The sequence below is a fragment of the Equus przewalskii genome, chromosome 18 (assembly GCF_037783145.1).
Source record: "Equus przewalskii isolate Varuska chromosome 18, EquPr2, whole genome shotgun sequence".
NCBI lineage: Eukaryota > Metazoa > Chordata > Mammalia > Perissodactyla > Equidae > Equus > Equus przewalskii.
In genome coordinates, this window is record NC_091848.1 from 18,947,016 (window position 1) to 18,964,961 (window position 17,946).

Sequence of the window (17,946 nt, forward strand, 5' to 3'; positions counted from 1 at the left end):
GAGAGCAAAGCTTTCATATGAAGATAGCCCATGTTCCAAAGGCCCCAATATGCTTTAGAACCAGGTGGGAAAAGCTGCCTGCGTTATTTCTCCTTTATCAGCACATCTATGAAGAGAGGAAAAATGTTGTGTAGTTTCCATAGTTGAGGAGCAAAATGTGCATTATGTGGAATAGTGCCCTGGTTTTAGGGTCAGTGCAGCCCGTCCCAGTTTTGAATCCCAGCTGTCTTTGCCATCCCTGTGATGCTAGGTAGTTGTTAAAACATTCTGAGCCCTACTGCCTTCATCTGGAAGATGAAGAGGTTAATACTTCCCTTGCAGGGTGATTGTGAGGAACAGACATAATCTATACCAAACAACACGCCTGACAGACATTACCACTGGCTATTATTCTTACTATTACTATTAATACTATTAGTATTATTATATCATATCATCCTTCCTTTGATTTACCACCTATCCCACAGGAATCTCGCTCCAATCTAGAATACAAATTCAGCTATTTCAATTTGGGATTAAATCTTCCATACATTCATTCATTTAACAAGCATAAATTGAGAGTCTAGTGTGTGTTAAGTACAGTGCCAATTGCAAGGAACACAAAGATCAATGCACGTTAGTCCCTGTCACTTCAGAGCTGACAGTCTATGACATCCATTCATTTATTCATCAAATTGTTCAACAAATATTTATGAAAAACAAGAAAATAAACAAGATTAACTAAATTGTGCACTATGTTAGAATGTGGTAAGGGCTATGGAAACAGTGGAGCAGAGTACGGGGAATCAAGGATGCAAAGTGTATATTTTTGGAGGGGGGAGTCAGGGGCTTTGTAATTTTAAGTAGGGTGGTCAGGGCAGAATTTTCTGGGAATGTGACATTTGAGCAGAGCCTTAAGGAAGTGAAGGAATGAGCCACATGGATATTTGGGGGAACGGCATTTCGGCAGAGAGAAGATGAGAAGCTGGAACAGAGCAGAGAGTGGGTTGTATTAAAACAGAGGGCTGTTCAGTTTCTCTGCTTGTTGCTGGTGTAGGTGGAGTGGGATCCGAGGATGGATCATGGGAAATGGTCCTGATGGACTTCCCTGGGCAGTCGGCACAGGTGAGGGTAGACTTTCCTTCTGGACCACGGTTTCTTTCCATCACGTCATGCTGAGGCTCTAGTCCCTGCATACTTTGACTCATACCCCCTACTTTCAGGTTCTGGGGCAGGATGTTTCTTTGTACAATTTTCAGTCAATCCCTTACCCAAACTGCTGCTCATTTTGTCTCCACTTTATTCTCCCATCTAGAGGCTTAATACTAAATGCCTATTCCCCTCTCCCTCTGGAAAGTTAGGTGGTAGCTATCCACATACCATGTGGGCTCCTACCCCTACTGTTCTTTCATTCCTGGCTTTACCTCCAGATTCCTCCTGGCAGAGAGACTGAGGCTGCTCTGCTTCCTTTCTATCTCCATTGACTTATTTTTGCTGTAACAGGAGGGAGAGCAGACTGTTGGACCGCAGTGTGACTGTGATGGGCAAACACGGTGACATGGGAACGCAGGGCCCAGGAAAGATCCAAAAGTGGGGGTCTTGGCTGCATCTTCCATTGCCCAAGTCATAGTCATTTTCTTTCATTGCTTTGACTAAACTGCCTAGCTTTGTGCTGCACTAGACCCAGGGTGGTGGTCATATGGATGTTTTCTTCCCATAGCTAGAAGGGATAGATCTGGGAACAAGAGATGGAGCAATGGGTGATGTGTTTGCTGATAACACCTAATAACCTACTTCCAATTGTTATTTTCTGTCTCTGTGACACCAGGGTTCTTTATTTTAATGGTCTTTCTACCCAATGGAAGAATGCTGCCAGTAGGAGTCAGAATTAAGATGGCACTCACATGAAAGATGAAATCCCTGCCTGGACTTCTGGTTCTCATGCCACTAGTTAAAATAGCAAAAAAAGAAAAGAAAAGAAAAGAAAAAAGGAAAAAAGAGTTTCACTGTTGCCTGGGACAATCAACCTGAATTTTCAGGGAACAATAGAGTTGCAGTGGGCGGCATGGATGAAATGCAGGAATTACCTTGGGTTGCTACGCAGACTACCACATCCCAGTAGTAAAGTTTATCTAACGGGGAGATAAAACCTCCTTGTCACCAGCCCTTCAATGTTACTTCTCTAAGGTCACTGAAAGTCCAGCAGTACCATTAGTGTCTTCTCATTAATAAGTATGGCTCCTTGCCTCAAGCACTCTCTTTTCAGGCAAAGTGGACACAGATAATCTCTTAAAGTTCCATATGCTGGTCATCCATCTCTGCTCCTCAGTCCTTCAGGGCCACATTTGAGTGCCACCACTCACCTCTTCAGATTATTATGTGAGGCTCAGACATTTTTTCTTCTTGGATATCTTGGGTCACTTTTCTTAACATATGTGAAATTAGCTAATTTCTCTGATTGAAAACAAGACCAGTTTATCTGTAAATTCAGTCAAAGTTGGAATTGAACAGTTAAAGTAACATTTACCTTAATGTTCACACTGATTCTTTTTCCAATTTTCCACCATCTATTTTTCAAAGAGGAAGTAGCCATAGCTGAGCTTTTTCAGTTGTGTCATTGACTTGGCCTGGCGTGAAGAAATTTTACATTCTTTGATTAAAATATTAGTCACATTTTGTTGTTATGTTTTAAGATATTCTCAAATATAAAAGTTATACTCTTTAAAAAAATTTATGAGTTTTACAGTCACCAGACACTATAACAAGAGGTTAGTAGAGGATATTATTTTATATTTAATAATATTTTATTAAAGTGTAATTGACTATGGTAAAATGCTGGAATCAAGTTACAAGTTGATGACTTCTAGTATATCTATATCCTCTTGTAACCACTTCCAGGTAAAGACATAAATCATTTCCGTCACCCAAGACAGTCCCAGCATGCCCCTTTCCAGGCAACTCATCATCTTAGAAGAAAATGGTATTCTGACTTCTGTCTCTATAGATTAGTTTTATCTCTTCTTGAACTAAATGAAATAATACAGTATATAATTTTTTTCTGACTTCTTTCACTCAACTTAGAGTTTTTGAAGTTTATCTTTATTGGTGCATTAGTAGCTTGTTCTTTTCAATTTGTTTAGCTGTTAAGCTGATGGTGTTCTGTTATGTGGATATATGTGATATTTGTCTGTTCTCTAGTTCATGAACCAGATTTGGACTTTTAATTTTAGGCTATGAATAAAACTACTCTAAACATTCTTATTAAAAGAATCTTTTTTAATGTACATAAGCATTAATTTCTCTTGGTTGTATACCTAAGAGTGGAATTGCTGGGTCACAGGTTGTGTTTAATTTTTTAACAAACTGTCAAAGCATCTTCCAAAGTGATTGTACTGTTTTGCACTTCCACCAGTGTAAGAATGTTCCAGATGCTCTCCATCCTTGCCAACACTTGGGATTGTCAATGGTTTTAATTGTAGCTATTCTAGTGGGAAGAATGTTTATGTTCTGATGTACTGAGACTGTATCCCTGTTATTGAAACCAGAAAGAAGGAACTAAGCATCAAAAAAGTACCCAAAGGAAAACACATTCTGTTTGGACAGAAAAAAGTTTTCATATCTGATTTTTAATTAACATCTGAAGAGTCATACTATGACATGAGTTTCTCTTCTATTTTTCTCTTTAGCCATGAATTGAGACAAATTAAGGAAATAGAAGGACAATCTAGGACGTTTCACAAGAAGTTAGTAATCTGATATAAAGAAAATTAGCTAGCAAAAAAGAAAATTCAGTTTACAGTTACTTGAACTGAATATTCTTTTTTTTGATTCTTTGATTTTTATCTCTGTTTTCTAGACAGAAATGCTATTCCAGGCTCTCTCTTCTCTAAACTTCTAGACATAGCTTATTATTTCTTATGGCAAATTTCCTGACTCTTACTTGTGAGACTGGCCCCAAACAATACCATCCTGGACTGTAAAAATGAAAGACTGGCTTATCAATTTATCTTCTCTAAGAGGTGTTATTTTCACATAAAATAGAGGTTATAAATAATCTGATATTAGGTTATGAGTTAGCACTAAAATTTTAATCTAAGTTTGTTATAGTTTGTCATATTTCAAATTTATTTCTAACTCAAATCATCTTTTTGAGAAAGTGGTAAAAGAATGATTTTCTTTTTAATAATTGAGAAAAAAAACCACCCGTCTACTACATTTGGAGTCAATGACTGTACTAACAAAAATGTCTCTCGTTTGGGTCCCCATTATGTCTTGCACATTTATCATGTACATTTATTTCTTTATGTGTCTGTCTCTGTATGGCAGATAATGACAATCTTGATGACGATGATTATATCCCATTCTCCATCTCCAGGGCCTGGTATGGTACCCATCACATGCTAACTGGTAACAAATGTTTATAGAAAGACTGGATTGAATGAAGAAATGAGAAAGAGTCACACAGTTATTGTCGAGTCTCAAGCTTTGAGAGCAATGCATATAATTTTGGAGAGCTTAGGTAAGAGAAAAAAATTCCGGGTGAGTGGAAGGTTATTTTCTGCTTAGTCTGGACGTGGACATAATATTTGATTAAATACTGAGGAATAACATTAAAAATACTTGTAAGACTGTACACAAATGTTTAAATGTCAAAATATTTTTAAATGACTAATTATAGATTGGCAAACTTTGCAACTTTAGTAATCTATTCCTGTGAAATGATGCATAATAAACAGAAAAATGTTTTCTATTTTCCCTATGATCCAGTCTAAGATGTGTCCAGCCATTTGGCCAATCAGGTTAAAATCATCAGCTCCATTTACTTGGTGAAAACCATTGAATCAGTTTTTATGAAGAAGAGAGAAATATTTAGTCTTATAAGCCCTATTTATAAAGTTTTGGCAAGCCTGAAAAAATCTTTTCTTCTCTAAATATAAGAGAAATGAAGTAAGATTCCAGATTCAATTGAAATAACTTTTCTCTTTGAAAAAGTTATTTATGTGAGCACTGAAAGTAAAAACCGCTATACTCAGTAATAGAGAAAATTATTTTTCCACATTTTTTGGCAGTGTTTTAGGTAGGAAAAAAAATAAATTTTGCAATGTGATTCTTCTTCCAGAATTATTCATATCTGTCTATTTGGCAGGTCCTGAATATACTCCATTGTGTCTCAGAAGGGATCCACAGATAAAGGATGAATCAGCACCAACAGTTCCAAACTGAAACGTTCAGAGAGTCACTGTATTTCCCTTGTTCTCAGATGTTTTGAAATAAACACTAGCAGTGTTTATTTATAAAAAGGTTCAGGACTTTTTGAATGTGTCAGCAGCATGCCTTGGCTCTAAACAGATTATGTTGCAATTTTTTTTTTCCAGATGATTCAAAACTATAAACTTAAAATCACCTAATTAAAAAGATACCAAACTACAATAAACTTGGACCAAAACTTCAGTCATGTACTTAGTCTGAAATTAGATCATTTCAATAACCCCTCTTCACACCAAAGACAGCATTTCCTCTTAGTTTATAAACATTCTTTAAACATTAACTGAGGTTTCTTGCTTGTTTGAGTGTTGTCATTTGAACAATATGCTTTTTATTCTTTACCTGCTTTGGTAAATCAAGGATTTTGGTTTAAATTTGTTTTTCTCCATAGGCTATGAGTTACATAGAAAAACAAAAGGAAAATAGCTCAAGAGGAGTGTCAACAAATACGATTGAAAGGTACTCAAATGTTTTAAGTAAGAATTTAAAGGTAAGATTTGTTGTGAATAATTCTCATTCTAGAGAGACTGAGTGAAGGATCTGTATTTGCTACAGCCTAATGATACTAAAATATAAGAACTGCTTCTCAGAAATACTTATTTCTAGCATTTTGTTGGTATTGAGAATGTATTGATAATGCTTCAATTGATTGGCATATGTTTTGGTGGATATGCCAAAGATAGAATATCATTCTTGAGAAAGCAAGGTTGCCTTCCTTCCTCTATTTTCTCTTTTTTTTTATGTACTTGATCCCACTAAGCCTGTTTCCCCATTTGTTCAACGGAGATAATAATGCTTTCTATATTTTTTCACAGTCATATTGGCTACAGGGCTCATCCAAAATGATGTCTATGGCCATCTTTAAAGTCATGACAGGCCATCCAATTACACTGGATTATTGTTAGTGCTGGGCAATATGGTCTGATCTTTTGCCTTCCTCTTCTTGTAGTAATTTTTACTCCTTTATTTACTCCAAATGGAGCCAAGCGAAGACTTTGTAAATCTTCTACGGTAGCAGGAGGATTTTGTGAGCCCTCTTGTCCACGCAGGGAGTAGAAGTTAGAAAGATTGTAACAGAGGAAAAGAGGAGGAGGACTATTTTTCTCTTATCTCTAAATTTCCTACAAGTATTTTCTTCTAAAGAGAAGTGGATAATAGTGAGGAATGGATATAGGACTTACTATTTCTCTAAATCTGTTTTTCAAAAATAAAAAAGTGAAAATATTGGAACCTATTGTTCAAAGAAAATTTTACGCTAATATAAATAATATATATTTCACAATTTATAAAAGAGATAAAGGTTTGAGCAGCACCTCCATCCTCTGCCATCTCTCAATACCAGTGGCCCAAGAACCACTTAAGAGGAATGCTAGGACGCAACAGAGACTAGATTACAATTCACTGTTCTAACCATGTCTTCTAGGGGACTGTGTCTAGGAAGCGGGTAGAGGTGTGCAGAAGGCAGGGTAAAGGATAAGAGGATGATTTGACATTTAAAGAGCATCTACTGTGTGCCAGATGGTGCAGAAGTCATTATGTTTAAACTCTGATAAATATGATAATCATCCAGGGTAGTTGTGTTCAGGCCAATATTACAGACATGAAAGTGGAAGCTCCGGGAGGTTGCATTCCCAGTTGTATTGGACAATGGAGCCAGTATCTGAATCAAGATTTGTTTCCAAAGACTGTTCTTTGGCTGAGGCAGAAACCCAGTAACGTTCGCACCACGGTCCCTAAAATTATGCTTTGGGAGAACTAGGTGCTCACCCATTGCACGTTGAGTCAAGGGGCACAGCATTTAGTGGGGGAGGGGGTAGCATAGTGCTTGGTAAGTTAGATAAATCCACTCTGTATTGTTGATTTCTTTTCATAAAATCGTCATACTGTGTCCACAAGCTATCTGAGAGACAGGCCCTACATTTTATTTATTTGTCTTTTGGTTAAAGTAAGAAGTAAACGTTTGTTTGCTAGGTTGGCAGCAAAAAATACAAATTACAGTTGAAATGACCAACAGTTTATTTCTAAATTTGTTTATGAGAGATTTTTAGTAAAAATATCATTTTTCTTGGAATACAAAGAAGAGCAATAATTTTGATGGTGCAGTTGGATAAAATATATCAAAAATTTGTGTTTTATTGCCATGAAATTGCTATATTTAGACTAATACTCACCCTACACTTATCTATGGCATTTCCTGTCAGTGTTACAAAACGAAGTGATTGCTTGAGTGAACCAAGGCAGCAATGTGGGAGAAAAAATGTCCTATTCTGACTCTAAAATCAGGGTGTAAATTGTTCTTTAAAAACTAATTTTGGCAACTTCTATTTTCATCCACGACACAGTAACTTGTACCAATCTAGATCTTCTGTCAAATACAACTATAAAACTGAACAAAATGCATGAGACATCTTTTCCCAGGAAGTGAAAAATAGTCAGTAAAGGACTGCAGGCCCTGAGCAGTTAGCCCCATCACGGCCCAGCTTTCCCCTGGGTGCTCTTTCTTGCCACTGTGCAGGGAGGTGGAGCCGAGTGGAGTGGTGACCTCAGTGCCTGGTCTCAATATTAGACCAGTCAATATTCCGTATATTCGAATCCCAGAGAAAGAAGCAAAAAGGAATTGAGTAGAAAACATATTTGAAGAAGTAATGGCAAAAAATTCCCCCAATTGTAAGAGACATATCAATTTACAAATCTAAGAAGCTGAACAAATCCTGTTAGGATAGCTACAAATAAAACCATACGTAGGAGTATTGTGTTCAGCCTGATGAAAAACAAAGATAAAGAGAAAAAAATATTATTAGTATTGGAGAATGGTGATACAAATGATAGCTGCTTTTTCATCAGAACATGGAGGCTTGGAAACAACGAAATGACATTGCAAAGATGTTGAAAGAGGGAAAAATCTGTGAGTCTAGAATTCTATATTCAGATCAAAATTGTGGTAGGTGGAATAAAACCCCCTCCCCCCAAATAACCATAGCCTAATCCCCAAACCCTGTGACTATGTTACCTTATGTGACAAAAGGGACTTTGCAGATATGATTAAGGTTACACACTTTGAGATGGGGGGAGATTGTTCTGAATTATTTGGGTAAGCCAAATATAATCACGTATAACGAAATATCATCATAATCTTTAAAAGCAGAGAATTTTCCCCAGGTGTGGTCAGAGGGAGATATGACTTTGGAAGTAGGATCAGAGAGATGCTCACTGCTGGCTTTGAAGATGGTCATGAGCCGAGGAATGCAGGCACCCTCTAGAAGCTTGAAAAGGCAAGGAAATGAATTCTTTCCTAGAGCTTCTAGAAAGAACGCAGCCCTGCTGACACCTTGATTTTAGCCCAGTAAGACCCATGTTGGACTTAAGAACTGCAAGATAATAAATTTTTGTTGTTTTAAGCCACTAAGTTTGTGGTAATTTGTTATGGTAGTAACAGAAAACTAATACAATAGCCTTCAGAAGTGAAGGTAAAATTGAAACATTTCACATAAACAAAGGCTGAGAGAATTCAACTTCAGCTGACTGCATTACAAGATATTTTCACAAAGCAAAAGATGGGAGAATTTGCTGCCATAGAACTAAGCTACAAGAAAGGCTAAAGGAAGTGCTTCCAGGTGAAGGGAAAAGAAACCAGATCTATGAGACTGAACGAATAGCATGGAAAGGAAAAACACATCCTTTGTTGCTGTTATTGTTGTCTCGGTGGTAAGGATGGAAGCAATACTCCGTCAAACTCTCTATCTTAAGTAGAATCTGGAGGTCAATGGATGCCCTTTAAATGCAATGGCACAGAGTGAAAGTAAAAGGATGGTAAAAGGTAATCCACGCCAAAGTAAGCAGAAGTAGGCTGCTGTGGCTACATTAATATCAGACAAATTCAACTTTCAGATCAGGGAGTATTACCAGAGGTAAACAGAATACTTTCAAGTGAGAAAATGAGTACTTTCATCAGTAAGGCATAAAAATCTCAAACGTATAGACACCTAACCAGAGAACTTAAAAATACGTGAAATAAAAATCTGACAGAACTATAGGGGAAATAGACAAATCTGTAATTTCAGTTAGTTATTTTAGAATTCTTTTCTCGGTAAATGAGAGAATAAGCTGACAAAAAATTCAAGAAGAATACAGGCATACCTTGGAGATATTGTGGGTTTGGTTCCAGACCACTGCAATAAAGTGTGTATCATAATAAAGTGAGTCACACGAATTTTTTGGTTTCACAGTCCATATAAAAGTGATGTTTACACTACACAGTAGCCTATTAAGTGTGCAATAACATTATGTCTAAAAAATGTACATATCTTAGTTAAAATTATTTTATTGCTAAAAATTGCTAAGGATCATCCAACTTCATCCAACTTCAGCGAGTTGTAATCTTTTTGCTGGTGGAGGGTCTTGCCTTGGTGTTGATGGCCGCTGACTGGCCAGGGTGGTGGGTGCTGAAGGTTGGGGTGGCTGTGGTAATTTCTTAAAATAAGACAACAATAGGGGCTGGTTCCACGGCCGAGTGGTTAAGTTCGCGCGCTCCGCTGTGGCGGCCCAGAGTTCGGATCCTGGGCGCGGACATGGCACTGCTTGTCAGGCCATGTTGAGACGGCATCCCACATCCCACAACTAGAAGGACCTGCAACTAAGATATACAACTGTGTACAGGGGGGTTTGGGGAGATAAAGCAGGAAAAAAAAAAAAAGGAAGATTGGCAACAGTTGTTAGCCCAGGTGCCAATCTAAAAAAAAAAAAAGACAACAATGAAGTCTGCCACACTGATTGACTCTTCCTTTCACAGACGTTTTCTCTGTAGCAGGAGATGCTGTTTGACAGCATTTCACCCACTGTAGAAATTCTTTCAAAATTGGGGGCAATTCTCTCAAACCCGGCCACTGCTTTATCAACTAACTTTATGTAATATTCTAAATCTTTTGTTGTCATTTAAACAATCTTCACAGTATCTTCACCAGGAGTAGATTCTATATCAAGCAACCACTTTCTTTGCTCATCCATAAGGAACAACTCCTCATCTGTTAAGTTTTTATTATGAGATTCAGCAATTCAGCCACATCTTCAGGCTCACTTCTAATTCTAGGTCTCTTGCTATTTCCACTGTGTCTGCAGTTACTTCCTTCAATGAAGTCTTAAGCCTGTCAAAGTCATCCATGAGGGTTGGAATCAACTTCTTTCAAAGTCCTGTTAATGTTAATATTTTGACCTCTTCCCAAGAATCATGAATGTTCTTAATGGCATCTAGAAGGGTGAATCCTTTCCAGAAGGCTTTCAATTTACTTTGCCCAGATCCATCGAAGGAATCATTATCTATGGCTGCTATAGCCTTATGAAATGTATTTCTTAATTAAAAAGACTTGAAAGTCAAAATTACTCCTTGATCCATGGGCTGCAGAATGGATGTTGTGTTAGCAGGCATGAAAACGTTAACCTCATTGTACATCTCCATCAGAGCTCTTGGGTGACTAGGTGCATTGGCAAGGAGTAGCAATATTTTGAAAAGAATCTTTTCTTCTGAGCAGTAGGTCTCAACAGTGGGCTTAAATTATTCAGTAAACCATGTTGAAAACAGATGTGCTGTCATTCAGGCTTTGTTGTCCCTTTATGGAGCACAGGCAAAGCAGATTTAGCCTAATTCTTAAGGGCCCTAGGATTTTTGGAATGGGAAATGAGCATTGGTTTCAACTTAAAGTCACCAGCTGCATTAGCCCCTAACGAGAGAGCCAGTCTTTCCTGTGAAGCTTTGAAGCCAGGCACTGACTTCTCCTCTGTAGCTATGAAAGTCCTAGATGGCCTCTTCTTCCAGTAGAAGCCTGTTTCATCTACATTGAAAATCTGTTGTTTAGTGTAGCAACCCTCATTAATTATGTTAGCTTGATCTTCGGCATAGCTTGCTGCAGCTTCTACATCAGCATTTGCTGCTCAACCTTGCACTTTTATGTTATGGAGACAGCTTCTTTCCTTAAACCTCATGAACCAACCTCTGCTGCTTCAGAGTTTTCTTCTGCAGCTTCCTCACCTCTCTCAGCCTCCACAGAACTGAAGAGAGTTAGGGCCTTGCTCTGGATTAGGCTTTGGCTTAAGGAAATATTGTGGCTGTTTTGATCTTCTATCCAGACCACCGAGACTATCTCCATATGAGCAATAAGGCTGTTCTGCTTTCTTATCATTTGTGTGTTGACTGGAGTAGCACTTTTAATTTCCTACAATAACTTTTCCTTTGTACTGACAGCTTGGCTAACTGTTTGGCACAAGAAACCTAGCTTTTAGCCTATCTCGGCTTTTGACATGCCTTCCTCATTAGGCTTAATCATTTCTGGCTTTTGATTTAAAATGAGAGACATATGACTCTTCCTTTCACTTGAACACTTAGAGGCCACTGTAGGGTTATTAATTGGCCTAATTTCAATATTATTGTGTCCCATGGAACAGGGAGGCCTGAAGAGAGGGAGAGAGATGGGGGAACAGCCTGGTGGTGGAGCAGTCAGAACTTATACAACATTTATTGATTAAGTTTACCGTTTCAAATGGGTGTGGTTCATGGTGCCCCAAGACAATTACAATAGTAACATCAAAGGTCATTGACCACAGATCACCATAACAAATATAATAATAATGAAAAAGTTTGAAATATTGTGAGCATTACAAAAGTGTGACACAGAGACATGAAGTGAGCAAATCCTGTTGGAAAAATGGGACCAGAAGACTTGCTCAATGCAGGGTTGCCACAAACCTTTGATTTGTAGAAAATGCAGTATCTGTGAAGCACAATAAAGTCAAGCATAATAAGATGAAGTATGTCTGTATAGATACAGAAGATCTGAAGAACGTTATCAACCACCTGAACCTAATCACTATTTATAGAACACTACACTCAGTGATTGCAGAAAACACATTCCTTTCAACTACTCGTGGTATAGTCACCTAGACCAAAACATAAATCTCAATCAATTTAAAATGACTAAAATCTTACAGATCATGTATCCTAACTAGTGTAACTAAATTAGAAATCGAAAACAACACATCAAGGAAACTTTCACATATTTGGAAATTAAACAACACACTTCCAAATATCCCATGGATTGAAGAAGTACCCACAAGAGAAATCAGAAAATATTTTGAACAAAATGATAATAAAAAACACCACATATCAAAATTTGTGAGATGCAGCTACAGTGGTTCCTAGAGGGAAATTTGTAGATTAAAATGCTTGCAATGGAAAGGAAAAAAAATTAAAAGTCAATCACTTTCTGGTACTCAATAAATTATTAGCTTTTAATCTCTATTAATGGCATCATTTACATAGGAAGCTTGGCAAACATAGTTCAGACAAATTTACAAAAAACCTCTGTGGTAAGCTAATGTTACCTACAGTATTCACTATCAATGGTCATTCTTAAACTTGGCAAGGAATTTCATTAGCATAGATTCCATCTCATGGTGAAGAAGACCAAAGAATTTGCCACTTGACCTGGTCCCACCTTCTACCTCTGCCACTTGCTACTGGTATGACTGTCTTGGTTTCAATTTCCTCACCTGTAAATGAAACAATGATATCCACTCCACTTTATGTTTGTCATAAAGTCACTGTAGAAGATGAAACGTCACTTGAGAAAGGGTCTTGTAAAATGCTAAGTGCCCAAAAGTTAAGGCAATTATCATTATTGATGAATGGAACTGGAGAATATTCCTGCCTCTATTTTTTATTTATTGCTTGTTTCACTGACACCATCATTCTCTCTGATTTTTATCTGTGGCCTTGAATTCAGCAGAGATTGATATTAAAGATCTTCTATGGAAATCAATGCAAAATTAAACCAGAAAAGAAATGAACTGACAACTACAACGTTAGGAGCTTGAGCCACTTTCACGGCTTGTGATGCCTGTTAAGTCCTGTTCATGCTCTTGGCTTCTCTCTGATCTCCTGCCTCAGTTTGTCCTACTTAGCTCTAAAATTCTGGGGCTCTGTTTTGTGCTTTTTGGGTATTTGATCATGTAGTATTCTCTGTCCTGAATGCTTTTCAAACATTTTTTCTTTTTTACTTGAAAATCCTATTATGACTCTGTCTATTTCTAGCTCAGGCATCATCTTCTGAAGGAAACCTTTCCTGAATCTCCTCCAGAGCTGAGGGTCCCTTCTTTCTACTCCCACAGAATCCTGCCTGCAATGCTGTCTTCCAGTTCCTGACATTGTGTAGTATTGTCTGTGTGGGAGTCTGTCTCGTCTACCAGACTCTGAGTTCCACAAGGGAAGGACCATGTTTTATTCATTTTTGTACCCTTGGAATTTAGTAGTGTGACTAGTGCATATTAAAGATTCAATAAATATCCATTGGATTTTAATAAATTGAATTGAATTGCTTATACCTATGAATGTATTGAAAGTGTCATGGCAAGAAGCAAAGCTCTAAAAAGGCCGTAAGGAAATTATGGAATTTTCAGGTTTATTTTTTAATGTGGTTTCCACTTAATATGAAAATTCATTAATAAAATATTAAAATATATATAAATGAAAGCTCAGGTGCATTCTTCTTGAAGTAAATTGGCGTATGGAAATCTGTGTTTATGTTAAAATAGAAAATTAGGAGGTGATTCTTCATTTAATAAAGGAGTCTTTGTTTTACAAAATAAGCCATAAGATTGCTTTAAATGGTGAACTGCTTGTAGACATTAAATTGACCAAAAAGAGGTTTAAAATGCCCATTTGCCAGGAATATGTGATATGTACAAAGTTAAATATATCGGTATCTTAATAGAATGTGTTGGGCATGCCTACAAGATTTTCCCTAAACTTTAGAAGAAGCATGGCATATAATATTTCAGAAAGATTATATATTATTCCAAATAAAACTTTTAAAGTGGGGTTGATTGCCATGACTACTTCAACCAATATGAGAAAATTGGAACAGTGTTTCAATAGGAAAAAACCAGAAATTGCCAAAACCCAAAATAAGTTCCCCAGAGAATTTGATAGGCTATGGAATGGGAATTTTCTCATTGCTTTGGAATTTGGGTTAAAGTCTAAAACTGAGCATAGTTAGTGACGGTTGCTTCACATTCTAAAAGGAGGCACTAGATATGTTCCTCATAGGAGGTGTGAAGACGTGGCCCCACTGTCAACTATTGTCACTTCCAAGAACACATTTAACAGCCTGGAGATTCATTAGAGGGTAATTTCTTCAAGGGGATTTGTAGGAATAGAGAGCACCGTGGCATGGAAGGGCAAGCAGCTACATGACCTCATCTCAAGTCAAGGGAGGAGACTGCAGGAAACACCTTCGAGAAAAGGTTGCGAGGAAAAGGATGCTTTCTAGCAGGGAAGATGCTGTCTTAGTGGTGTGGGAAATTTCTTGGGAGAGTTTGAATTGTTTTCTCCAGAGCAATGCTTCACAATGGACTGATACTTGGGTAAACCTGAGTAAGACCGAATTTCTAGAAAAATGAAATTAAAAATCTTCGCTGATCACACCTTATATGGTAACATAAAATTGCTGTAAAAATTTCTACGCAGTACACTTAATGTCTGTACTTATTTTGTCACAAATTGGTAACAGAGTGTCCAAGGATCAGCATGGAGGATACAGCCCTGGGTGAAGTAGCGCTGCTCTAGATCAGAGCTTTCCTGGACATCTGGTGGGGGTGCCTGTTCTGAGCTCCACAGTAAGCCTGAGCATCTTTATTTCCAAGAGGCTCCTGGGTGATACCAATGCCGGTCAGGAGCACACTTGGAGTCGCAAGCCTCTAGGGCAGTGCCAACTGAGAGAAATCAGGTGAGCCACACTATAATTTAATTTTCTCTAGTAGCCACATTTTAAAGAAAGTAAAAGGAAGCAGATGATATCAATCCTAATAATATTTTTTTGATAAACCAACATATCCAAAATAAAATCCATATAAAAATTAGCAATGAGATATTTTACTTTTATTTGTTAGAAGTAAGTCCTTGAGACTCGATGTATTGTACTAGGTGTGTTAAGTCTTTGAGATCTCAGTTTGGACTAGCCTCATTTCAAGTGCTAAAAGCCACATGGTTAGTGGCTATAGCATTTGACCACTAGCTCTGGAGTTTGGGCAGCATAGGGACTGGTGCCTGATTGTTTTCAGGAGAAATCAGAAGGCATAAGGAGGGTTGAAGATATACAAAGTGGCAAAGAGACGCTGGAAGGCAACTGTGCCTGAAGTTTGAGAACATAGTGAGGAAGGATGAGTTCCTTTTCCCGTGGGACAAGTGGATGCCGTGCAAGATAGCACGTTATCTCGAGAGGAGCTCACACAAGAGGGATGCTTGCTGGAGTGAAGGGATCCCAAGGACTCTCCAGGAGCAGGAGTTAAGCGTCTTGCAAGAGATCAGCCAGAGAATGTTTTACAAGTAGCAGGAAATGCTGTGTGTGAGTCCCAGATGTTTTGAACATCTGTCCTAGAAGGGGGCATTTGACAATAAAGAAAGACCCACCAACAGACCTGAGCGGGCAAGAAAGAGAGAAGCTTTGAATTGGAGGAGAGACTGAAGTTTTGATATTTGATTGGATTGGACATTTTTAGTTACCAAAAAGTTCTACAGTACCTGAAAGTAAGCAAAAAGCTGTGGGATCTGCCCAAGATGTCACTGAAGGGTAGGGAAGAAAAACCTGAAAGCAGGTTTGAGAAAGGTTGTGGAGAGAAATTGGAATTTTGTTTGTCCCCTGTCATGACTATCTGACTTAATAAACTGATATCTGGGTGAGCTCATGTTGCATAGATGATGGCCATTTGAATTCTCTGTCCTTCCCATCTTTACTCAGCAGCCTGACACTGGCTGGAAACATTGCCAGGAAATGTCAAGCAAAAACTCCAACATACATTTCAGATATTAATGTTTCCATATTGTTAAAACATCTTGTTTTACTTTCTGTAAGTTTATCTTGTTCCCTACGTTTGTAGAAGAAAGTTTCAGGATAAATAAGAGGGTAAACCAGTAGCTTTGAAATCTCTCTTCTTCTGAAAGGCATAAGCTCAGGAGTGAGAAACAATTGAAGGAAGCCAAGAGAAATTGGTTAGTGTGCTACTGGCTGCAAATAACAAAAACCCAGATGCCAAATGTCTTAACTGACAATAATAATAATACTATCTCACACTGCCAAATCCTTAGTAGGCTGGGCCTCAGAGCTGGTTGATACTGTGCCTCAAGGATATCATTTCTTTTTTTTTTTTTTTAAGCTTTTCTCCAATCTTCTATCCTTTGAGTTTGTTTCATCTTCAGACTGGTAGTAAGAAGGCTGTGTCAGTCCTAAGCAGCACATTTATGGGCAATAATACCCAGAAGTGGAAGAAAGAGACTCTCAGGCTTCTCTCTTTTTCTAGAATCCCCCTAACAGCATCTCCTTGTCCAAAGTTGGATCACATCCCCATTCCTGAATCAATTTCTAGAAAAGAAAATAGAATTATCCACATTTTATTGAGGCTGACCCTGGAATTGGGGTTCATGCTTATAAAGAGGAAAGGTAGATATTTAGACAAAATTAGATTCTGCTTAAAAAAGGAAGAAGAGGGAATGGATGCTGGGTAGGCCCCAATATTGTTCACTAAAGATCACATGGGTTTCTAACCCTCGTGAAAACGTGCTTTTCATGGATAGAGATCTATGACTCACTGTATGACAGGAATGTATGTCTAAGCTGAACTCGGCAGTCCACGCAAATGCAAACCAGTTACTAAAACTACTCTGGATGATGTCACATCATATCATCGCACAATTAAGACACAGGTAAGGAAAAGGTTTATGTGTATCCTGACTTTAAATTGAAAGGCCTAAGGAGACACGATATTTCAGTGGAGGGCCTTTATAAAAAAGTAGATCTCCCAGATATCCAACTGAGTTAAATGTGTGGGACAACCATGTTCACGTTAGATGTGTCATACTGAAGGTTTAAAATGCCTTCTTAAGTTGTGTGGAAGCTTTGCTTCAGACTAGGATAGGACAGGAAGAAATATGTTTTTATGAGTGTGGTTGTTTCTCTGCCTCTGCTATAAATGGAAAGTTATGAATATTTCAAGAAATACTATCTTTTTAAGTGGTTAACTGTCAAATTATTGTAGTTATGCCCTAAGACAGAGACGAAGTCTATAAAACCTGCAACAATTCTAGAAGATTATTCAAACTTATGGCTTTTTTAGCATATTTTTTCCATCACTAATTTATTTAAACTTTTCTTGGAGCCATAATGTTTGATTCTTGTTTTTCTGGTATGGTACCTGATCATAATAATGTGGTTGGAAATTTCATTCTAGCCCATCTATTATTCTACATAGTGATAAGAATATTTAATGCCAGACTAGTTCCTTTACAAATAATCCTTGGGGGAAAATTTCACTCCTTTCACTGGCAGCATATATTAATGTTCCTGACCTTGAATGCCAAATATAGAAGAAAAAGAAATCCCAGAAGACAGACATTGTTTTCTTTTTCTTTTTTTTTTTAGAAGACATATTTTGGCTCCATAATTTTTCTTGGTTAGATGGTTTTGTTTTGAGTTCTCCTCTTCTCCATCTTTCTTTCTTGTTTACTCCAGGAATGCAAACTTGACCTTGACTTTAAGGTCAAAGCATTTCAGACTGTGCAGTCAGCAGAAAATAGAAAAAAAATCAATGTGAAACATATTAGAGAAGAATAGGGAAGGAGTAATGCAGAGGTGCTGGGAAGTCATGCAGGAATTGGCAGTA